This window comes from Leguminivora glycinivorella, chromosome Z (genome assembly GCF_023078275.1).
Source record: "Leguminivora glycinivorella isolate SPB_JAAS2020 chromosome Z, LegGlyc_1.1, whole genome shotgun sequence".
In the NCBI taxonomy this organism is placed as follows: Eukaryota; Metazoa; Arthropoda; class Insecta; order Lepidoptera; family Tortricidae; genus Leguminivora; species Leguminivora glycinivorella.
In genome coordinates this window covers 4,447,108-4,472,812 of record NC_062998.1, presented here as the reverse complement: position 1 = coordinate 4,472,812, position 25,705 = coordinate 4,447,108, and the positions used below count along the sequence as shown (strand labels likewise).

General features: G+C 36.4%; 1 protein-coding gene across 9 annotated transcripts in view; it reads right to left on the bottom strand.

The window, feature by feature from the left end:
- LOC125241897 (titin) overlaps positions 1 to 25,705 on the bottom strand; it is a 123,717-nt gene that overhangs the window by 80,313 nt on the left and 17,699 nt on the right. For 8 of the 9 annotated variants that reach the window (XM_048150595.1, XM_048150602.1, XM_048150598.1 and 5 more), the window contains one exon: positions 11,572 to 11,628. The gene's annotated coding sequence lies outside the window, so the exon portion shown is untranslated. Of the gene's footprint in view, positions 1 to 3,578; positions 3,598 to 11,571; positions 11,629 to 25,705 lie in introns of those variants that run through there. The other variant, XM_048150597.1, reaches the window with a different exon arrangement.

The following is a 25,705-nucleotide window of genomic DNA, read 5'->3' as shown; positions in this document are numbered from 1 at the left end:
ACTTTTGTGATTTTTTTCATATTTTTTAAACATATGGTTCAAAAGTTAGAGGGCCGGACGCACATTTATTTCCTTTAGGAGCGATTATTTCCGAAAATATTAATATTATCAAAAAACGATCTTAGTAAACCCTTATTCATTTTAAATACCTATCCAACAATATATCACACGGGGTTAGAATGAAAAAAAATATCAGCCCCCACTTTACATGTAGGGGGGGTACCCTAACATTTTTTTCCATTTTTTATTTTTGCACTTTGTTGGCGTGATTAATATACAGATTGGTACCAAATTTCAGCTTTCTAGTGCTAACGGTTACTGAGATTATCCGCGGACGGACGGACGGACGGACGGACAGACGGACAGACGGACAGACGGACAGACGGACAGACGGACAGACGGACAGACGGACAGACAGACATGGCGAAACTATAAGGGTTCCTAGTTGACTACGGAACCCTAAAAACATATTATTATATATGTACCCTTGAGGACCTCCATCCTGATTTGTAATCAGGGGGGACTCGGCAAGCTCAATTTAAAGGGTTAAATTCTAGGCCCTGCCCAGACTCCGTTGAGAAGATTATCGTGGACGGAAAAGCCTTTATAGCGAAATACAGTATTTTCTATACAGGGCAAGGTTTATTTATATAGGACTAGCTTTTGCCCGCGGCTTCACTCGCGTTAGAAAGAGACAAAAACTAGCCTATGTCACTCTCCATCCCTTTAACTATCTCCACTTAAAAAATCACGTCAATTCCTCGCTCCGTTTTGCCGTGAAAGACGGACAAACAAACAGACACACACACTTTCCCATTAATAATATTAAGTATATGGATTTTATTAGTGATATTTTTTATAGTTTTGCACATATTTAATTATTAAAGTGGGTAAAAACCTGCGAAGTGCGAACAGGCGTTATGTCATTCCTCTGAACGGAGGTCGTGCCAAGGCCTGCGCACCCAACCGAGAGGTAATGGCTGAAATAATTAATAATAATGCATTTATTATCAACAGAGGTTTCATTATTTATTAACAATTAAAGTTTATATTACTTTGATTTATAAATTACTAGCTTTACCCGCAGCTTCGCGCGCGTTAGAAAGAGATAAAAAGTAGCCTATGTCACTCTCCATCCCTTCAACTATCTCCACTTAAAAAATCACGTCAATTCGTCGCTCCGTTTTGCCGTGAAAGACGGACAAACAAACAGACACACACACTTTCCCATTTATAATATTATATATAGTATAGTATATAGTATAGTAAATATAGTATGGACTAGCTTTTGCCCGCGGCTTTGCTTACGTTAAATTCGAAAATTGCTTAATGCTCCATACAAACTTCCACCCCCCATTTTATGGAAGAGTGGTGTTAGAAAGAGACAAAAAGTAGCCTATGTCACTCTCCATCCCTTCAACTATCTCCACTTAAAAAATCACGTCCGTATGTTTGTTGTTTGTTTGTCACGACTCGTATGTTTGTTAAGCAGCAAGCTTCAAGTATAAATACTACATACATTACTTATATATATGGCCACGATACAGGCACAGCACAGCCTATCTAGTTTGGTCACTGATGTAATATTAGAATATTGTAAAAAACGTGTTGTTAGAAATAAATCATTTTGTATTTTTTGTATAAGTATTATTTGAAATTGAACAAATGGGATTCAAAAATCGACAACTAACGCCGTGGCTTGCGTGGGCGACGGTCGCGCGATGGTCGCGCGACGGCGATGCGACGCATACGAAATCAAACCTTATCGATGCGGAAGTATGAGACGCGACGGCGACGGTCGCGCGACCGTCGCCCACGCAAGACACGGCGTAAGTAATCATCAGCTTCGAACAAAACCATACAAGTTTGTTCTTCCATTTCTGTATTTGTTAGAATACTTAGAATATAAAAAAACTTATCGTCCGCTTGTTTCCTTTAGTTATATTCGTAACTTAGTCACACCTTGCCCCCATAAAACGCATTTTCACGCAAAATTAAACTTTCTGTCCATGTCACAAGGTCTACGACGAGTGTGTTTAAAACTGTGTTTTTCTGTGTGTCGGTTTCCTGCGTTTAAAAGTGACCTTCGATGGATTTCCACTTAATATGTGTCAGAGGTTCTTTAAGTAAATATTTTAGTTTTAGTGAGTTAATAGTTATCTGTTATACAAGGGGGCAAAGTTGTATTTTTTCGCCGAGTGTAGAATTTTCAATACACGAGAAGTAAAATACATTTGCACCCGAGTGTAACACAAAACTTTTCCCCTCACTATAACGAGGAAACTACAACGCAAAAAAATGCGTTTATCCAAGCTTCCGGTAGTTCCACGGGTTCATCTTTATTACTAGATTCGCCTACTTTTATCAATTTTAAAGCAGTTAATTTGACTTTATTCAAGGTCAAATTACTTTACCCATTAGTGGATAAAATGCGTTTTTACCCGCTGGTATTAAAGGACAAAACACGTGTTTCCGAGCTGATGAGGGGAAAAGAGAATTTAAGAGGATACGGTAGCGAAAATGCTAAAATGGAAAGGAGCCCCCCTTTCAACTTGGGAATTTTAGTTAAATATACAAGTGTTATTAACTAGATTTATCGAAAAAAAATTGTCCATTAAGAACTACTCAGTCAAAAGATATTTCAAAAAAATCTTTAAAATCGAGGTTCCGCTCTCGACTCTTTCCTCCTTCAAAACTTAATCAATCGGAACGAAATTTGAGAATCTGAATAACAATGAAATAATCTATGTCGGACCGTTTAGCTTTTTTGGTTAATTGTTACAAATCTTGAGTATCAAACCTTTTTTTGCGCCACAATGAAAAAGGCCGTTTTTGGAAATTTTTGATTGGCTCTAGAATCTCTAAAAAGCAGAATATCAAAGAAATGAAAACGGTCCGACACAGATAAAAATAAGAACAATCTGAGTTGAAAAAATCATTGCTCTATCTTCAAAAACCAGGGAGGAAATAGTCGAGAGCGTTTGTATGGAGAATTGACCCCTACCGTATCGTCTTAATATCCTACTCAATCCAATCTAGCTTTATTATTTTAGGAGATATTACAGATTTTCGTAGCGACCCGGTTTCTTTGACCGCGAGTATATAATTTTTAGTCAAGGAATTTTTCCTTACACAGGATATGAATCAATATCCCAATTATTTTCCTTATAAATGTGTCTACAGGACCTTTGGACCAAGTCAGCTTATGTATGGAAATAGGACTATGAGTAACATGATGACTAACATAACATTAGTTAGTACTTAGTACCTAACATGATTGTAATCACAAATGACATTAAGTACTATCTTTTGAAAAGTTTAACTCAGCTGAGCGTAATGGTCCATAAAATAACCACAAAATTAAAATATTGAAAAACCCCCGACCGCGACATAGTGGACCGATTTTCATGAAACATGGCTAAGAACACTCCCGACTAACTCAGCTTTCAAAAAAAAACTAAATCTAAATCGGTTCATCCGTTCGGGAGCTACAATGCCACAGACAGACAGACAGACAAAATTTTAATTTTGTGGTTAGGTTATTGCGTGTTACATTTTGTACTGGCATTGTTGCTTACCTGCGGAGACATCTTTGGACTCTCTGGTCCTTGTGTTCGTTATTTGTGTCGTGGCAATTAAATATCACGAATTGAGGCATATTTAATGTTTTTGTTGACTTCTACCATAGATTCTCTTTTCTCTGCTTCTACCAACAAAAGTCGTGAATTAATTATACGGAATCTTTATCTGACCTTCCTACCCCATGCTGATACCTACATCAAATGATAAGTTGATAACTAACGCTCAGAGCATCTTCATTATCCTCCTTGCGTTATCTCGGCATTTGTCACGGCTTATGGGAGCCTGGCGTCCGCTTTGACAACTAATCACAAGATTTGGCGTAGGCACTAGCTTTACGAAAGCGACTGCCATCTGCCCTTTCAACCCGAAAGGTAACTAGGCCTTATTGGAAACCGGTTTCCTCACGATGTTTTCCTTCACGCTCAGAGCATGTCATACCTAAACCAAATAAACTTATGACATATTCTTATCCCGTGACACAAGGAATCTATGACTAACTCATGACATGACTAACGACAACGTGACAAACATGACAATCTTCGAGATCAGTTACGCCCCGTCTGGCTGCCATTGAAATTCCATGACAACTTCTGAGACAATAGGTAACACAAAATATTTATTACTTTAAGGTGACATGGCGTTTTTGGAGTTGAAATTTCTAGAGGCAGAAAAAAATAGCTAACATAAGTAGATAAGTAGTTAGCCGCGTAAGCTGAAGACCCGGGTTCGATTCCCGGCTCGGCCGCCAGTGGGCCTTGCCGTTTTTTCTTTCGTGTATGATATCTATTTCAATTTATAATTTATATATAGTAGTGTGACTAATGAAATAAAACTACTTGAAAACTTGACTACTTGAAAAAATAACAAATCAAAAAATATTCAATAAAATAATTTGATTTGTTCCCTAGTTGTAAGTACTCGTAGTAATGTAGAAATTGCAGAACATTCCCAAAAAGCGGAAACATTCTTGAGAATGTTCGCAGAACATTCCTGCAACATGCAATTTATTGTTTAAACGAGAGAATATAATTACTTGAAATAAAGTTTAAATGGGCATAATATAAAACTACATGTTATTATACATATAATATTGTCTATTACAGTTACCTATTTTGGTGATAAGTTACCAATAAGTTGCTTAAATTCTCACTAATACTTCAGGGAACATTTCGACTTTCAGGCTTCACAGTTTTAGTCCTGACTTTTTTAAATTAGGTACCGAACTATTATTTCTTGATGCCTGTTTTTGGTCATGTCAATATACATACAAAAAAAATACAAACAAAATAAAAACCGGCCAAGAGCGTGTCGGGCCACGCTCAGTGTATGGTTCCGTAGTTTTTCGTATTTTTCTCAAGAACTACTGAACCTATCAAGTTCAAAACAATTTTCTTAGAAAGTTTGTATAAAGTTCTACTTTTGTGATTTTTTTCTTTTAAACATAATTATGGTTCAAAATAATCGTTCGAAGTTACTAAGTATTCTGATCTAAGAATTCTCGTTCTCGAGAACATTCTCAGAAGTTACCGAAAATTCTCATGAGGAATGTTCTGAAACTTTGGAAACTTCTCGTCCGTGCATTGCTAGTTGTAAGTAGATAAGCGATAAAATTAGGATGGGTAAACCCTGACCAGAAATATATGACTACGCGCCATGCTGTGGAATTCAATTAGAACTATTTTCTTCATAGGCACTAAGATACTGAACAATGCTTTAGGGTGCTAGAGAAAAGGATACCTATAGTTTTCTTTGTTCTTATTTACTGACAGACTTCTTTGACAGAGTATCACCGCATACATCACTACATCAGAATAACAGCGCCCTCTTGAATATTGTCATAATATATATTTCTGGGCCTTATTCGACTCCAATTAACCGTCAAAGTTGCATCGTTTTAAAATGTAAGTACAGTCTATATTATTATCACGCAATATTATCCACCACCTTTTTTAACCCGTGTTATAAGTTTGAAGTGTCCGTCCGTTTGTGTGTGTCTGTCTGTGGCACCGTAGCTTTCGACCCGATGAAGCAATTTAGATATCGTTTTTTTGTTTGTTTGAAAAGCTGAATTTGTCTGTTCTTAATTTCTTAGCCATGTTTCATGAAACGCGACTTAAAACCACACCAAAGACGAATAAATAAACGGCAGGTTTGGAAAGTGAAATACCTGTTACTGTGTAATCCTAGCTGTTTAAGTCTTATAATACCTATGAAGACGCCACAGAGGCTGATAGCCTTTCTCACGGTTTATGGTTTTTATAAGCAATTTTTACATCAACTGTCATTGTCAATAATTAAAATATATTCATGTAGTAAATGAGAATAAATAACAGTATTTTTAAATATTTGGAGTTTTTACACTATAAGTCCATTAATTCCCGTAAACATGGTCGATGAACCGGATGAAAATGAAAGAACCAGCATTTAATTGAAAGGCCGAAGGGAACCACCTATAAGTTACTAATTATCACTGCGGAGTTTTTACACTATAAGTCCATTAATTCCCGTAAACACAAGCCCTATATTGAACCCGGAACCCGGCACTCAGCCAAAGCTATAGGCCTTAATTTATCTTCTCCAACCATCAATTCCACTATTTACCCAACGGTATTATTTAACTGTCCGTAAATAAGTCATAAAACCCATAAACATTACAACACATCAACCAAACCCACCTTGTACAGTTTTTAAACAATTCTGAACCTTATTGATAACACGAAAAGTCCACAATGCCAATTTATCTGTTTGTACAAACACATCTAAAAAATATCGATACGAATAAAATGACAAAAATAAGTATACACGACGTTATTTAAACGTAGTGTATACATATTTTGACACTTAGCCTGTATCGATATTTATTGTGTAACATTACATACCACGGGACTCATTTTGAAAGACCACGAACCGTGTTACAATGGTGACATGGTCGACACTCGATCAGTCAGTACAATTGAAATAAAGCTTGGACATCGCACTTGTACGGAATAACGAATGTGATACGCTTCTTCCATATTTATCGTTTACAGGAATCGATGTAAAAATATGTGAAGATATTTCGCCTTATTTAAAAAAAATACAGAGGTCAAAAAATATATTTTTGATACGAAATTGATACAAGTATTATAGAGGTATATTCTTTTATATGTTCTTTTTTTTTAACTTTTCTTTCAATACCAGAGTATATATTGACTGAGTCTCACGGTAAAAAGTAGAAGGCTTGTATTGTGGTTACCCAGCCAAAGACATATATAATATACAAATACTTATATTATGTAGGTACATAGAAAACATACATGAGTCCATGACTCACAGGAACAAATTTCTGTGCCCATCACACAAATAAATGCAATTGTCGGGGTTCGAACTCAGAACCGCGGTTTGACAGGCAGGGCCACTGCGCGCTAGGTCTGACCGGTCGTCTTTAAAGAGAATCTTAAGCAATCGGCAAAGTCGACGCTATTCTCACGATGACGCTAATGAGCTACACACGGTACGTTATAGGTTTTCACGTGACATCTGGACACTGGCGATCAAATATATGAAAGAGGCGCGCCCCTAGCACACAGTCTAAAATCGTGTAGGTGAACGCGTACTATGCTTAGTATGAGTGAAATATGAGAGGTCGGCTGTTCGCGTTTTTGACAGGCGGTAACTGTGAGGCAATCGAGAGGGGGTGGGCGGCACTTTCAGCGGGGAGCGGGAGTGGACATACTGTATGATAGTACTGTTTATTATACTGTGTCCGTAGTGACCATACAATTCATCTTACGTGTGGCATTTTGGTATTGTATTTACGATTAATTTTTCTAAGTGCCATATTTCGGTTGAGTTCGATCATCACACCAATAAATGCCCTTACCAGAATTCGAACCCAGGACCATCTTAGCTGGCAGAGTCACTACCAACTTCGCCAGACCGGACCATTTCCTACTATATCGCCGCATTTGCTATATTTTGATAACGATGTAATAATTATTTGTTTTACAAGGGGGCAAAGTTGTTGTTTAACCGCACGTGCCAATATTGATACCCGAGCTAGCGAGAGATTCCAATATTGAACCGCGAGCACAGCGAGTGGTTGAAAAAGTGTGGAATCTTGAGCGTTGCGAGGGTATCAAGGCACGAAGGTTAAACAAACTTTGCCACTGAGTGAAACACAATTTTTTTCACCACACCAACACTACGAAAATATGAACTGTAAAACATCGAAATAAATAAAATACTTCAATTTATTTAACGTTTATGATTCAAAATCATCATTTATAACGTGAATTCCAACACCCAGCTTTAGACATCAAGTTAAAATTTGTATGAAATTACTTTGCACTCTTGTGGATAAAATGCAATTTTTCTATCTGTTTTCGAATAGCAAAGAAAGCCTTTATCAGTTGTTGTGGTGAAAAACATTGTTTTAACCCCCGACGCAAAAACGACGGGGTGTTATATATTTTGACGTGTCTGGCTGTGGCATCGTAGCTTCCGAACGGATTAACCGATTTAAATTTAGTTTTTTTTGTTTGAAAGCTGAGTTAGTCGGGAGTGTTTTTAGCCATGTTTCATGAAAATTGGTCCACTAAGGTTTTTTCAAAATTTAATTTTGTGGTTAGGTTATTTGTATATTTCTTCCTAAATTTTAAGCTTACAGTTTAACCGAAAAGAGTATAAATTAAGAAGTGTCAACATCGTAGTGCTGTCCCGTTTTCTCACACATATTCATTTTTGATGACCGGTCTGGCCTAGCGGGTAGTGACCCTGCCTGCTAAGCCGCGGTCCCGGGTTCAAATCCCGGTAAGGGCATTTATTTGTGTGATGAGCACAGATATTTGTTCCTGAGTCATGGATGTTTTCTATGTATATAAGTATTTATATATTATATATATCGTTGTCTGAGTACCCACAACACAAGCCTTCTTGAGCTTACCGTGGGCCTCAGTCAATCTGTGTAAGAATGTCCTTATAATATTTATTATTTATTTATATTAATTTGAATGGTATGAGACTACAATCTACAATGTTGCCACTTTTTAATTTGTAATATTTTTGGTCAGACTGCATTCATTACGAAGTGTAAAGCTTACAGAGCCACTAAGGCCCCCTTGCACCAACCACTTAACTCATCAGGGTTAGTGGGCTGTCATCTGTCAAATTCTATATAAAGTGGTTGGTTAACCCTCCATTTTCGCTAGTGCAAGTGGCCCTAAAAGGAACAGATCTCTCCGTTAAGCTCCAACGACGTGTTTTTAATTCTTTCAGCTCAATTTATGCAGGTTAGGTCTAATTAAATAAGTAAACTTTAGTTTAATTCTTTTTACATAGCGCCGTAAAAAGCGTGCAGTTTTGCTTGTAAACGTGGAAAGTGCAAATTGACGGCTATTAACAGTGCTGCAGGTAAAACAATGCTTGCAGTACAGTAACTTACGAATCTTACAATCAAGTTATTTAAGTTACACATAATAATGTTTATATGTAAGTTTAGATATAAATGTATATATGCCTGAAAAGGTAAAGTCTCAGTGTAACTGAAAGTATAATTGTATATTTCGACCTGCAATGTAACCTGATTCTTATATACAATAAAAACTTTGAACTTTGAACGAACATGAGTAGTTGAGTCTGACCACAAAATTAAAATTAAAGTTCCCCCCCCCCCCCCCCCCCGCGACATAGTGGACCGATTTTCATGAAACATGACTAAGAACACTCCCGACTAATTCAGCTTTCAAACAAAAAAAAACTAAATCTAAATCTTCATCTGTTAGGGAGCTACGATGCCACAGTGTGTGTGTCACACAGAGACAGACAGACACGTCAAACTTATAACACCCAGTAGAGTCAAGTGATTTAGCTTTTAGAAAGGGCCTTCTAAGTTGCTGCGATATAAAATTAATAAAACTTTACAATACTCCGCTATGTAGGCACTGCTACTGCAAATAACTTAGGGGAGACCAGGTTCATAGCTTTAACTACTGGAAGTACGTGAGTAGTACAGGGTGTAATAATGTTGTCTCTTCCTATTGCACGCTGAGCTGACCCATACAAACATTTTTGGTCACCGTTCCTACACAAGTCAACACATTTTGTGTACACACAGATTTTCTGCTCTCAATTCTTAGTGGCAGTTAAACGGAACCGGATTTCGGCTGAAGCGAATAGTTTCCCACAATCATAATTTGCTCAAAATCGAGTAAATACTGTGAGGACTAAGTGCACTGCGCGAAAATTTAGGTCACGCTTTAACTGGAGTAGGGTACGGAATTTTTTTTTAACTATGGAACTAACAATGAAAACGCGAAAACAAAAATTTTCTGTAGCCTACCTACTACTTATGTTTCTATGAGAGAATAACCACATCACTTACCACCAGGTGTCAAACGTTTACCTATTCAAACTAGAAAAAAAAACACAAAAATATAACCAAGGGGTTAGGTACTTAAGTATGAGTACCTATACCTACACAGATATCAGGAAGTAAAACTTCTTATTTAAAATTAGGGTTTTTTAAGAGCCACGCACAATTCATTCGCGCAGAAAGCAGCTTTATCTTACTCTGCATCGTACAACGTTAAAGTACTGTTTATCCGTGTATTATGCAAAAGTGCATTAGTTGAGGTTAAAATATGTTACTTTTAGCGCGTAAATTGTTGTAAAAACTCTTTTTTTATCTCCCTAGTGTTTAAAATAATTTTTATTACACTCATGCTTGAATAAGTCACAGAGCGGGCGGGGGTTTTAATTGCATAATTATGTTTAAGTACAGTGTCCATATTTAGATACACAGCGAATATTATAATGCCTACACTGCGTTTCACCACTAATTATTCCAGTGGGGGTAAAACAACTTTTCAAGCGGGTGGGTATTTTTTTTTTTCACACCAGCACTCTTTTGAAATTTTTTTAGTGGAGATTTTACAGTGAGTATTTTAATCGCGTTAGCAAACTTTATTTTACTCCTGGGACCTGAAACCCTCGCCACTTTCAAGATTCCACTTAATCCAACCACTGATCATGCTAGTGATTCTTATTTAGAATCTTTCAACGGGGTTATAAAACAACTTTGCCTCTTATAAAAACAAATAACTATGTGTAACATATCAGCATGCACAACCCTAGTTGATTTTAGTATCTCACTTCGTCCAGGCGATAAAGTTCAGCTCAGTTGCAAAAAACCATTAAAAAATAGATTATAACGAACTTACAGTAGTACCAACATTATAAATCAGTCCACGATAGGGACATGTCTGGTCTATATTGTCTCTGGTCATCTTTTTGTTCTTAATTTAAAAGTTTGTTCCATTCTATTTTGAAATTGGAATCTATCTCTTGAGCGAACTTAAGATTCATATTGAATTGAAGCTAAAATCGGTCAACAGTTATTGCAATATTAACATTGCGATTTTAATACTAAGAAAATAAAGTTTATTTTATTAAAACGACATCCATGCTTTTGATAACAGGCCTCCCGTTGATATTTATAGCATTGCGAATTTTGTAAGCTTTTTTTATAGAGTGGGCGTTTCTTTATGGCCAGTGTCCTTACAAAGATGGCGCGCGCTGAATAAGGAGGTAAATTAAGTAACGATTATTTCCATATTTAAATGCGCTTGAATTTAGAGTTCTGAGGAAGATTCTGAGACGCGTCAAAAGACACGGTAGCAGTTGGAGGATCCGAAATTTCGGATTATTCTTATGGAGCTTCCACACTGGTCTGTTATAAATATCATATACTGTATAACATGGTGTAACAGTGACAGAGCGATGGCACGATGGCGCGATGTCCCTGTCACACCATGTTATATAACATTTATAACAGCCCAGTGTGGGAGCACCATTAAGAATACTGAAATTGAACAAATAATAAAAGACTTGTAGGCTTGGCCACATCGAAAGAAGTAATTAAGATCGAACTGTTACAATGGCTAAGCGGGGTCGAGCAAAATGGTGGTCCATTTTTAGGAGGAAACAGTATGGACAGATTTTATTCACTACCTCTTATTTGCTTCTGCAACTCCTCTTGCGGGTCGGCATCGATAATATCGGTCGTTTCTGAAACAATAAATAGAAAATAATTATACCAACTTGCCAACACACAAGTATAAATAATTAAGCAGGTTATGGGCCAATGTAGCTCTTCATGAATTATTAAATATTATGTTTATGTTGTCGAAAATTTATGAAATCATTATGATTATAATTATAATGACACTGCTATGCCTACTTTGCTTCAACAAAGTCTCTATAGAATAGAATAGAATAGAATAGAATATAATTTATTTGCTTAAATATGGTACATAAGTTGGACAGAATATAAATCAGCAGTCGGTATCACATATTTAGCCAAGGGCGGCATGCAAATATTAATATTAAATCTAACTATTTAGATTATATACATTTTTCATTACAAATTAATATACAATTATAAATTAATTTCAATATTTCCAAATTCAATAATCAATTAACAATTGCAAATTATATATTATTTACATAATTCTATCCTCATCTACTCATCCCCATAACATCAATTTAGGCTTGTGCTAATTAGATTCTAAGTAACCCAACACTAACAGTGTTCATGATTTTATAACTCAATAAAAAATCATTTCAGTAAGTAAAAAGGCAATGAACCTTTGCACCAAAATCGTACTAAAATCTTCTGTCCAGTTTTAGGTTCTTTAATGATCCCACGTCCGATTTCCATCCTCAAAAGTCAATAAAAAAGCACCCAAAACAGGCACTATAAACGACCTCTTTGACATTTGGGAGCCGGTTTCTGCAGAAAACACATAAATCGTATTTAAATACTTTTAAATAAAGTTCACTTTAGCTTGACGGAATTATGAAAGGCATTGCACTTATAAAAGCGAATTCGAACTTTAAAAGTTAACTGCAAGGTTGTTTTTTTAATTGCTTCACGTGTCCTTGAAAATTGCAAGTGTTGCCAGTTCTTGTTGGGATTTCGGGTTTTTGTAATGGCTAAACACTGAAGGGATCAATCTAGGGAAACGGGGGAGACGGGATCTTTCACAAATAACACTGTTTATTACTTCCCCTTTGGGATATTTAGATGAGACAAATAAATTGTCTTGTTTTTTGCTCATTTGTTAATTGTTTTGATATCAGCGATGGTAACTGAAACCGACAAATATATCAAAACCTATTTAAGTACTATTTTCGCATAGTCACATGAGATTAGAAACTCAATCGCTCTTTTTTACTCTGCACAGTGACTTTTTCAGTAGAAAAAAGATGGCAAACTTAAAAGATTTAGGCGCGAATTTGTAATTTCGCGTTTTTTTCTACTGACACATTGCCAAACTGGATGTGCCACCATAGTATAACCATGGATAGACCAATGCAAGTTCGTAGAGCATAAAAAGAAAAGCTTGTCTGATGAAAAAAAAATTAAACCCGCTTCTGAAACTTACCATCACCAGCTGAAATTGAAAGTGCCGGCCTTGGGCCTTTGTTTTGTCAACGAAACCAGTGTGCAACTCATACATTATGTATGTATGTATGGGCGTTCCACCCGCGTCGATAACATAACTTGCAGACGGTATTTTGATGTAAATGTGTTAAATAAACGTGTAAATAGATTTAGAGGTGACTTGATGCAATGAGTGATAATAGTTTACTATAAAACGAAATTTGATTTAAGTAAAATAGATTCTTAACCATAAATATACATAAACTCAAGCCTGTATTCCCAAAAGAGGTAGACAGAGCACAGGAAACTGATCAAAGATAAGTACTCTTAGCAACTAAAAGGTTGAAGAAAACGAAATCGTGATTATTGCAATGACCAGGTTACAATAATTTACCCATAAAATTTACCTTTATACCAATCTGTAGTTTTTAATGGTCATAATATGCTGTGTATGCCCTAAGCCCAAGGGGTCCCCTTTTCCACATTTCAAATCCGTAACACGATGCTAAAAAAAGCAGATAAAATATACTTCAGATTTTTCCTTGACAACGTCCTACAAATAAAATTAAAGTTGTTTTAAACAAATGAATAACGTGAACTAATACTTATCACGATATTTAAATGATATAAGAAATCTCATAACCAAATGAAAGCGAGTTAAAAAATAACTCATATAGATCCCGCAGTAAGACAATGGTTGCTTTCTCACATTGTATCTGTTTTTATTATTCCAACATTTCTCTTACTTTCTAGTGGAAGTGCTTATGCTTCGACATTTAAGAACCATAGATCCATCAAGAATATGGCCCCCACTGTTGACTGTACCTTTCCGCCCTGCTCACTATTTTTCGAGCAGATTTTTATAAATTAATAAGAGATGCTGGCAACACCTATAGACCGTTAAACAAGTTCATAGTCATAGTTATATAGGATACTAGACTCATATCGAATTTGGCACAATAAATGATTGTCTTCTGTAGTATTTGATATAAAAAAACAATATTTATAGATTTTGGGTATTCAAAGTGTATAATAACTACGTATTTTCGATTACTTTTTATTCATTTTGGCCACCGAAAACGCTGTCAGCGATGTAGTGACGTCATCGAATTCGAACCTTACTGCATGTCAAAACAATAACTACATATTGAACTCTATTCCTTCAAACTTAAAAAGTCAGAAAATGTTGTTTTCGAATAGAATGACCTGATGTCCAGATAATCTATAGATTAACATGACTGTGTTGTTTTCGCCGGATTACGTAAAAGTATACTTTAAAAATATTTTTGCTGGTTTAAGTCATAATAAAATATGTGAATATTTTATTTCGGTTAACTGGACAGTACTTAATCATGACAGACTTTAAAAAAGGTCAAGTAGCCTATTGTTTTGTGATTGTTAACTCTAAAAATGCGACTGAAGGACTTGTATCCATGGTCATGAAATAAATTATAAAAAAAAAGTTAAGCAAGTTTGAAAAAGGCGCGAAATTCAAATTGTCTATGGGAAGATTAACATTCGCGCCCACATTTGTAATTTTTTTCTAGTGACGGAAATCGCTAGTGAGGGAAAAACAAGGAACCTTTAGTCCTGAATAATGAACTAATATAATATAGGTAATATATAATCAACAGTTTGCTCTTAAATAATCGATAGAAATATACAATTTGGTTTTACACCAACACAAAAAATAAACTTTAAAAGGATCTAAAAAGGTTTGTTTGCACGTAATGATGACATTTCCCCGCGACCGCGCGAACCGGTATTTTGTCCCGCACTATCCGCACAGATTATAAAACAGCTTATCGCAATAGAGATAACCGTCGGTTAGTCTATTCTGTGTCGAGTAATCCAAGATGGCGGGACGTGGGCGATGGAACGCGGAAACCTTTTACTGGCCAAGGGCTACGACGGTATAAGTGAGGAATAAGACAATTGAAATTCGTAATTGTAATCCGTCAGTCAGAGTAGTGTTTATTGTTTATGGTTTTGGATTTACGATTTATTCTTAAGGTACATACAGCCTGACAACATAGAGTAGATATTAATGGTGGTGCCACCGTCTATGTAAACCGTTTCGCATGTGGCAACTGGCAACTAATGATGAGTCAGTTTTGGATGAGAATAATTTGGATAGAAATTGAACTATTTTAAGTACTTTTTTATCATAAAGTAAAAGTAAAGTAAAATTCTTTATTTGCATTAAATGTGGTTAAAAAAAGCTATCATAATAATTGCAAGTATCACACATTTAGCCTTATTTATAGCATGCAAAAATTTCAACTTAAACCTAAAATATTTATTTACATTTCATGCAACAACACAGAAATGAAAGTAGTTTACAATAGTAAAAAGTACTTACAAAAATTTAAATTGAAAAAATTGAATGTCATTAGTCAGTTTGGTACTTAGTCAAAAAAATCCTTAATGCTGTAAAAAATATTATTCAATAGCCAATTTATCAATTATGCAATGTCCGTTTGAATATTTTTATGTTACAAATTTCTTTAATATCTAATGGTAATTGATTGAATACTTTAATTGTCAATACATAGCAACACTTACTTGCTATGATGTATTAATTTTATCCACAGATTTATGGAAACCTTATTAATTATTTTGTAGGTATAGATTGTTTATGTTTTTATACTATAACTACTTAACATTTTATTTAGGGAGATAGGTTATCTTGGTTATACTATAAGATATAAGTTTTCTTCACTTTTCTCAACCGAAATAGATGAAACTTGGTATGGAAATAAAATGAAACCTGGCCCCGTAGCCGAATGGCATTTCTACGACGCGAAACGAAAACGAAACGCCGCGAAAGGTAGTCTGGCTCTGTCGCACCAATACGCAAGAGCGATAGAGATAGATATCTACAAGCGTTTCGTGAGCGTTTGTACATTCGGCTACGCACGCTGAGGACTTTAAAACGACGTCAATTAGAATAGTTGAGAATATACATTATGTAAATAGGCGGAAGCCCTTATCATATACATAATATGATTATGGTTACACATTCTTGTACTAAGCGACGATATACATACTTAAACAGATAAATACCTCTATGATCATTTCAAGACAAGTTTACCAACACTATAACACGATGTTTCTCATGCATACAAAGTATAGGCACTACAGTTCACTGGCAACTTGTAACCCTTGTGGCAACAACTTAAAGTCCATTTAAGGTCTATAAAGCATGTTATTAGCTATTTAGCGTGTGACACGCACATCCCTGGTCGTAATTAAAAACGACGTAAGCGACATTGAAATTGATATGGTGTTACGTCTTTTTGGTTCGGACGTATCGTCGTGTAACACAATGCTATCTGCGATCTGGTGAAATTGAAACTTAGGTATTTTATAGTTTAGTATTCTAAGGGCGGCTGAGTGCAGGGCGAGGTTTTCAACTAGGTGCCTATATACAGGCAGTCGAACTAACTACACGGGGCGGTTTTAAGTACACTCTGGTTCTGGTTTTATTTTTGTACTCGATATAAATAAACTCAAGTATGTACCTATGTTTGACGACCGGTCTGGCTCAGTCGGTAGTGACCCTGCCTGCTAAGCCGCGGTCCTGGGTTCGAATCCCAGTAAGGGCATTTATTTGTCTGATGAGCACAGATATTTGTTCCTGAGTCATGGACGTTTTCTATGTATATAAGTATATATTTATCTATTTAAGTATGTATATCGTCGCTTAGCACCCATAGTACAAGCTTAGTTTGGGGCTAAGTCGATCTGTGTAAGGTGTCCCCATTATTTATTTATTTATTTGTGTCTATGAAAATGTCGTTCGGGGCATTGTCCTCATTGTTCTTAACATACTGGTCGTATTTCCCTTTTTAATTAGTTAAGCCTAAGTATAATATTATGTAGGTATAGTCGAAGGTGAAAAAGTGGATACATCTCTTTGTAGTCGACTGTACACATATGCCTACCATATAGGTAAGTATCCATCAAATGTATTCGATGTATGTTTGAGACAAACATCACAAGACTTCATGTTCTCACGACAGCGACATAATTCGATCAACAAACTCATCAAATCAACCGCAAACATCTCTTGGCACACCCCACAACCACCATCAAATACCACGCTAACTATGCCGGCAGCGATAACTTTGTATTACCTACAATTCACAAGTAATACAAACTTAAGTTTGCCGGCGTTGTTAATTTTGTATTACGTGTGGATTGTATGCTGTGCAAAGTTATGTTTACGGTTACGATTGCAGTGAAAGCAGGAAACGGTTATGCAATGAGTGTTTGTTTTAACTGCAACGTTATGAATAAGTGGCTTATTGTTGGTGGTTCGATTCCTTTTGTTGGCTCTTCGAATGTCGTTCTCAAGAGAGTAAGCACTGGTACCTAGAGAATGTCCGCGGTAAGTCCGCCTTTTGTAACCGCATGTTTATTTCATTTTCGCATAAAATTGTATATGGACAATGAGTCAAGCAAAATTCTACTACAAGTCAATGTAAAGCCTGGGTGCGTAGCCGAATGGCACAAACGCTCACGAAACGAAACGCTAGTAGATATCTATCTCTATCGCTCTTGCGTATTTCGCGCGACAGAGCCAGACCACCTTTCGCGGCGTTTCGTTTCCGTTTCGCGTCGTAGAAATGCCATTCGGCTACGGGAACTGGTCATGCTTTACTTGGCATTTCAAATATCATGATACTTACATCTACTCGGAGAAAAATTGTTCAATACTCTTGGACAACTAACATCACGAATATTATTTTAATGCACCTTACACAACAAAATGGATTGGACAGTCGAAGTTAAAATTTTCATTTTTTTTTTCTGATCTGAATTGATCAAATGATGTTTGCGTTTTCCTTTATATCTTGTATCAGAGACTATAGAAGTGAGGGCTGAACTGTTAAAAAACATTTTGTTTTGTTAATGTGATCTTATTTTACTGTTATAGCTTGAAAATCTTTGTAAATAAATATTGCCGACACAGCCGTCGTTTCATGTGCATTTTATTATTTTGCATACATGCAACGACTATGAATTCCAAGTTATTTAAAAAAAGATCTAAAAAGCCGGTATTAAACGATCTCTAGCCGCCTATAAAGAACCTACGCAACGGATAAACGCATTTAAAAAACCTTTTTTAACAGAACGACAATGCAAAAAGTATGGTAAAGAATGCCTCCCTGTACGCAATGCTACAGGCAGGTTATACCATTGTATTAATAAGATAAGCCATTTATTTCAAAAAAGAAAACTTTTCTTATTCCTAAAGCTTTCAAGCGCTTTATAAACCATTCTAAATGGAACCACGACACTCCCGCCAGCTAAACCGGGCGGAGCGAAACCGAAAACGCGTGGCTGGTTAAGGACCGTTCGTCTCTGTACGTAAATATAATAACACTGAAAGGACCGGGTCTATACCAAGTTAGGTTTGCCGCCAACTTAAGCATCGTCTTTATCTGATGGTAGTTGAATAGTACGCGGTTTATTCTTTTGTTTATTTGGCCAGATGAAAATGTAAGTTGGCAGGCGTATTGAGTTTTCCTATTTATCGTAAAATACAACGTCAGATGACACTGATACCGTAAGAGGGTTCAGTAAGTTATTATGGTTGGAGACCGTTCATTTTGATTGTAGAGACGAGATCAGTTATACATGTAAGTAATTTAACCTAGCAAAATCATGGTAAAATGTTGTATTTTTCAAGCACACATTAAGATTTAAAAAGTAATCTTCAATTTATGAAATTACAGCCTGCTCAGTGCTCAGTGCTCACATTAGATGATCATCTTTGTATAGTCCATCTACCTTTTCCTCAGCCTTCCCACCCAGGGCCGGATTAAGGGTAGAGCGAGTGGAGCGGCCGCTCTAGGCGCCGAATGGTAAGGGGGCGCCAAAATCGTCTTTCCGTGGGCGCACACATAGCCCAATGGCGAGAGGAGCCGGAAATGAAATTTATTCAGATATTGAAAATCTAGATTTGTAATTGTGATTCAGATTATCTGAAAAGTTGCACCAAAATGCCACCATGTACCACATTCATAAGGTGGGAGCTGTTGCTACAGTTGCTAGGGCGCCGCGAAAGAAGTTTCTAGCTCTTGACGAACCACATTGTTGGGAGGCGAACGACAAAGACAATGTTGCGTCGCTATCCAAACGCTCAGTGTTTATCCACAATTCAAAGCGGAGTTCCTCTTAAAGCCAAAGGCGCAAAACGTCTCACAGAGGCGCAATTTTTTATTTCTAATAATGAAAAAATACAAAGATATAGAACATCAAAGTTCCGGAGTGGGGGTTCTATGTAAAAATTGCACCTAGGCGTGAATTCACGCGTAACTTCTCCGCAGTGAACCGTTGTAATTTTTCGTTTACGAGAAATAAGAAAAAATACTTGCCTAAAATTCTTTGATAATCTAACTGACGGACTAATTAGATTTTTTAATCGTCTCGCCTATTAACCTATTTAATTCCAAGCTTTGCTCTTCTGCAGTTTTGCAATTAGAGTTGAACTTCTCGGCTTCTCAATGTCTGTCCAAGTTGGCCATTGCTGAAATTTGCTTTTCTCTCCCATGCCTTGCCTTGGCCCTGAACTAAAGCTCAAATCCGACTGTTATCAGTTATTGGTTCCTTGGTCTAGGGCTAAAGCTTGGTTTTTGGCCTCTTTTGTTTCATCACAGCCATTTGTTCTTGTCCACTACTCAATGAACACACCGCACAGGAAAGCATTAACCTCGCGTACGTTTGTCCTATGACAGCCAGGGGCTTTTATAGAATCAAGCCCCCCCCCCCCTCCCATAAATAATAGGAAAAATTTTCGCGCTCGCTTCGCTCGCACTAACAATTTCTGTCACTAAACATGCATGAGAAATATTTTTGTAACCTAGTCAGATGGTTGCGACGTTTCAGATCAGATGGACACAGCTAATCTCTGAGCATTTTAGCAACGAACCCCCCAAAAAAGGTTAAACAAGGGGGCGCCAAAACTATATCTCGCTCTACCCTGATCGAGTGTGCGGGCCGGCGCTGTTCCCACCTGTTACATCCCTCCACATTTATCGTGATTCGTGATACATTTTTCGTCGCTTGTCTTTCATCCCCCCACATCTTATGGCCAGTTACCCTTAAAGTACTTTCACATTGAATGCAAGCATATTCCTTTTATTAAACACAGAATGAATTCTAAAATTGTTAGTAGCCACAGCCTCTGCAAATAAAATAAAAAAAAAACAACTGGCCATTTGATAGCTAGATTTCCGCTGCCACAGTCTTATCTGTTATGAGATCAACATCGGGTTAGGCTCGCGACAGACGACCGGATTTCGCAACGGGATTCTGAATCTCCGTTTGTAGACTCCAGTGCACAGTGTAATCATTTTTTTTTAATTTAGTTTATCGCCATATAATTCACAACGACTTTTCAAGTATGTAGTTCCACACTTCCAAATAGGATAGGTAGATACTTTATGGCACTCTAATTAATGCATCACTAAAGCCTGACCAGAAATATATGACTACGCGCCATGTTGCGGAATTTCGTTAGGTACAACTATTTTCTTCATACTATACTGAACTATCTGTCTGTCACCGCATACATCAGAATAACAACGCCCTCTTGACAATAATCACGTAAAACATGGAAAATATTTCGACTGATTGAATTTGCTCCCAACAGGATGTCCGCCCCTGTAAGTTACAGATTTATGAATAAATAATCTTGTTGTCTGTGGTTAGCCTTACAGGTGAACCAACACAACAAAAGGGAATCATCTCGGGCACAGATAATATCAGGCGTAATTAAAATCTGATTACAGCGAGCACTGTTCAGTTTTTGCTCTCAGAAAATTGTGTTTGTGTAATAAATACGTATTGATTGTAATTACGATAAAGATACGATGAATAAGAGCCGAACGGTCACGCAAACATTGTTGTGTCATTTGAGATTTTTTATAGTCTGTCAAACAAGTTTGTCAGTAGAAAGAGGCGCGAAGATTTTTTTTATGTGCTTCTAAAAACCTTGGTAACATTTTTATTTTAATTTACCTACAGTTTTTGTGCAGACGGAAGTGGTTTTACGGACTGTAATAAAATGTAATATGGACAAAAATAAAATCAATATTATTTATTTCATTTTTAATTAAAGTTGTTCACAGTGTATAAATGTTTATTGTCGTCGGTCACATAAAATTAACTGTTTTACATAATACTTAGAATGACGGTCGCGGGACCTGTTTGGCACCGTGCTGGCATTTTAGATGACATCACTATGACTCTATGACTCAACGGCGTTTAGTTTTAAATATGGATTTGAATTTAACGTGATGTCACAAGACATGTTATTTATCGTCTTGAAGTAATTTTACACGAGAACTCAAGTGTAAAACATGTAATGCCAAAATGAGTCTTAGATTTCCCTTTCAATCTTCACAGAATTTACTAGACAAATAAATAAATACCAAATGAATACCAATTTCAACGATTTGCCTAGTTAGATAAAAGCTATTTTGAGATACAAGCTACCAACGTGTTCTGAATGTCAAACTTCTATGAAATGACGTTTACTTGCAATGCACGGGCAAGGTTATCAAAATATCTGTCAACTTAGCTTACCAACGAAATGGTGAAATCTTTTTTTTTAAGTATAAGGCCATAGCCATTGAGGTTGTCCATGTGGGTGCGCCTACGCAACTGATTCATCGGCAATATGGCGTAACAATACAAAGAACCTGCGCTTACATTATTATTTGCATAACACAATTACATCTGTGACCTGTTCTCTTTCATTGACAGAATCAGAACCGTATTAATATCATAGAGGGTCAGGACATGTGACACCTATTAGTTTATGTCTAAAACGACTTTAATATCACTCTATTAATAAAGCAGAATTTAAAACTGAAATAACCTTATCCTTTTTTTAAATCCATCTTAATTCTGAACAAAGCTAACGGAATCTATCGAGAATGTTAGAGAGTAGGTAAGACAGTTTTCTAAATACCTAAAATAACTATCAGACCATGCTTGTACGTTTATAATATAGCTTTCCAATCTTTCCATCGGAAACGTCGGTCCCCTCTTTCTGAAACTCTTACAGAAATACTGATCAGAAGGTCCTATACGGCATGAAGCCAAATACCTATTAATAAAAATAAACATATGTATTCATACAAATAATACAACAAAGTTAACCAGACTTGCATAAACCTCTGCGAAGGTCACACAATCAAAACCAGTCGCGAACGGCTTTAAAAAAATCCATTACTTTTTTGTCACCGATATCAAATTAAAAACCTAAGTCACGTCCAAGCATCCTGGCTCCTTCGTCCATAAAAAAAAAACTATCAGCCGGTCATCGCACTCTATGCTTTCTTAAAAAAACATATTTTTAAATATGGTCGGTCGGGCCGGTTTGGGGAAATGCGAGTTCTACATTTAAATTTGGCGTGTGTACACAAGTGTTCTGTTTTGTGATGTTGCCTAATTTGGGTGAAGCCTCGATTTAATCTTTTTTTTTGTCTGGGAGTGTTACTTATTTATTTTTAACTAGAAATAAATCATTGCATATTACTGCAGTATGTACACTTGTACAGTACAAAATGTAGATGTCTAAGCTACCTATCAATTTATTGGTATATTAAGTGTGTGATAAAAACGAATGACATCAAAAGCTATATAACACGAAAGGAGTTGCGATCTAAATACGCGAATCCATTAAGCTGTACAAATATTAACAAAGTCTAAAAATACCTGCGTACGATTTGCCTTAACGAATTGGGCGTTTCGAGTGACTGCCCACTACCGTCCCCAAAACAGTTACCCTTAACGACCGCCACTAACGGTTACTTACTAGGACCTAAAATTACATAGACATTACCCGACATTTACGCTATCGAGTAAGAGATACCTTGTTTACATAGAATTGATATTGGAATAAGGTACCAGTGCCTAAGCTGCCCCAGTTTTTTTTAAATATATAAACTTGCAGTTTTGTTTATGGTACTAAAGAACGTGGACACATTATTTAAGTAGTTTAAGCTCATTCACAATTAAAAGTATGAAAGTTGAAAAACCGTAACCAGCGGACCCTACAGTGAGTGCATAAATTTGCCATAGCCTTTTTGTTGCTGACTGTACGTACATTAGCCACTTATCGAGACCAAACGCAATTCAAATTAATCGCCAGCCCTCGGGTCCCTAAAAATGGGCCCAAATAGCTCCTTCGAGCTATCACGACGAAGCCTTCATCGCGGCAAACAGAACCTTACTCTGTGCGTAGCATAATACTTTTTGAGACTTGCGTCTGTATCAGATGCGATGATTTTGAGATTATTTTTAGCTTACGTATACCATAGAGAATAGAACCTTGTTTCTTAAGGCAAAAGTTTTTTTTTTAATTTTCATATCTGTGTTCCATTTGACGTTTTGTAAGTTTTGAACTCGTTGCCACTTTGAGAAATCGCAGGAGATCTGATAGATGACCAGGTTAGGCCTTTGCCTGACTTCGGTGTTTTGAAGGTTTAATCGCATGCCAAGGGCATTAGGACTTGTACTTTTTTCTTTAAAAGAGTGAAAATTTTACTTTTTGCTCTTACAGAGCTACCACCCTGGTAAAAGTAAGTAAAAGGCTGCACAAATAGGCGCCAACAAGCTACTTTCCTGTTAGTCAAATCAGCTTCTTTTTAATAACTGTCAATACGAATTTGAACGGTTTGTTAATATGGAATTAATATGAAATCGAGTTGAGTGAGGCTCATTAAATAGAAATTGAAATTAAAAATAACTATTCTCAGTGATTTAAATTTCTTATAAATTTTATCTGATGCTTTATTTCGTACAGGCAAGTTCCCTATAGTTGACTTCCATTAGAAATTTTAAATTTCGCGCCTTTTTTCACTGACCTAGAGTCAATACACACACAGAGTCGATAATGTCGATATAATAACATGTACAGAGAAGGCTAGTTTCAGTAGTTTCCTACTAGTCAAATCAGCTTCTTTTTATGAACTGTCAAAACGATTTGCTAATATGAAATACTGAGGAGAGACGTCACGGTCAATTCATTTACTTAATATCTTTCTCTTTGATTTATTAAATAGAAATTATGTTTAAAAATAACTTATTCCCATATTTTTCTTCTAATTATGTGGTGCTTTATTTCGTGCACTGCATAAAATATTTTATTTTAAGTATAGGAAACTAGCCTATTATAGAGTAGATGGATCCCAAGAATAGAAGAAGAATATTGTGTGTTAGGGACTTTATATTTACTTACATTTGCACAAAAAATGTGAAGAAAGTTTATGATATGATCGCAAGTATAAACATTCATTATATTTTATGACCATCGACTAATAGTAGAGAATACAGTTACAGATGTAAAAGTTTATTCGCTTTTAAAGTTGCACGTTGCATAAATACAAAAATAATCATTAAACTTAATGTACAGCGCCCGAGTCTTTTAAAATAAGAATTATAATTTCATCTGGGTTTATGAGGTGCAAAAACAATATAATATGACGGCCCTGCGGGAAGCCAGGATTCAGGGTTGCCCAAAAATGCCCATACTTAAGTTCGCGTGATTCACATAGTCGCATGATTTTTTTATGAAATAGACAGCAAACGAGCAGAGGAGCCGCCTGATGGGAAGCAGTTATCACCGCCCATGGACATCAGGGGAGTCACTTATGCGCTGCCGACCTTCGAGAACCCTAAATACCTGCTTCTTGAAGAACCCCATGTCGTAGCGCAACGGGAACACCTCAGAAGGTAGCTCATTCCACAACTTGCATGTTCTGGGCAAAAACGAGCGAGGCCCGTTTGTTCTTGGTTTGCCATGTATCCAGAATTGGTCTAATACGCAAAACGTAGGTTAGGTTCGTTAAGTACCTTCAAATTTAATGGCCGACCTACTTTCCTATTGGCCGACCTACCTACTTTATCGGAGTGACCAAAGTGCTCACAAATATTTCAACATATCGCTGTATTATCAAGGCGTTATACTGGACGTTATAATGGAGGGTTAACCCTCCATTTTCGTTGGTGCAAGTGGCCCTTACTGTCATGCTTCATTCATTACTGCTCGCCACTTTATCTAGGTACTTACTAGATGAAGTGACGAGCAGTAACTGATATAAAATATGTATTTTAAAATATCATCAGTTCCGCCGTAACATGAAAACTATGGAATGCTTTTAATAACAAATCTATTAATTTTGAACGATTCGTCTCTAGTTCATCTTTAAGGGGGATTTTTCTAAAATGTTATCCGAAAGATTGTGTCAAGATACGAATGTCAACTTAATTTAAACACCCTATGAAAATGGCGAATCATAACTGCCAACCCTAGGCTTACCGACGCTTTATATCCCTATAATAACAAAGACGTTTTTATAAACCTTTAACTCAAACTGAACTCTTGTTTTATTTCACGTGTGAATAAAATATGAAAACAACAGTCGAAGACTAAAACTAAAAAAACGTCTTTGATGAGCCAACTTACACATAATTGCAACATTACTTTCGTTTGGATTTGAACTTGCTGTGTCTTGAAATAAGGTACGATTTAAATTATATGCTGTGATGGATGGTATACACATTTTATTGCAATATATTGACTCAATTGACTGATATTTTGTGGACTGGGTCTTTTAGTGGACTTTGCACGATTTTTAATCGTTATTTTTTTACCATTTGATTTATTGATCAAGGATA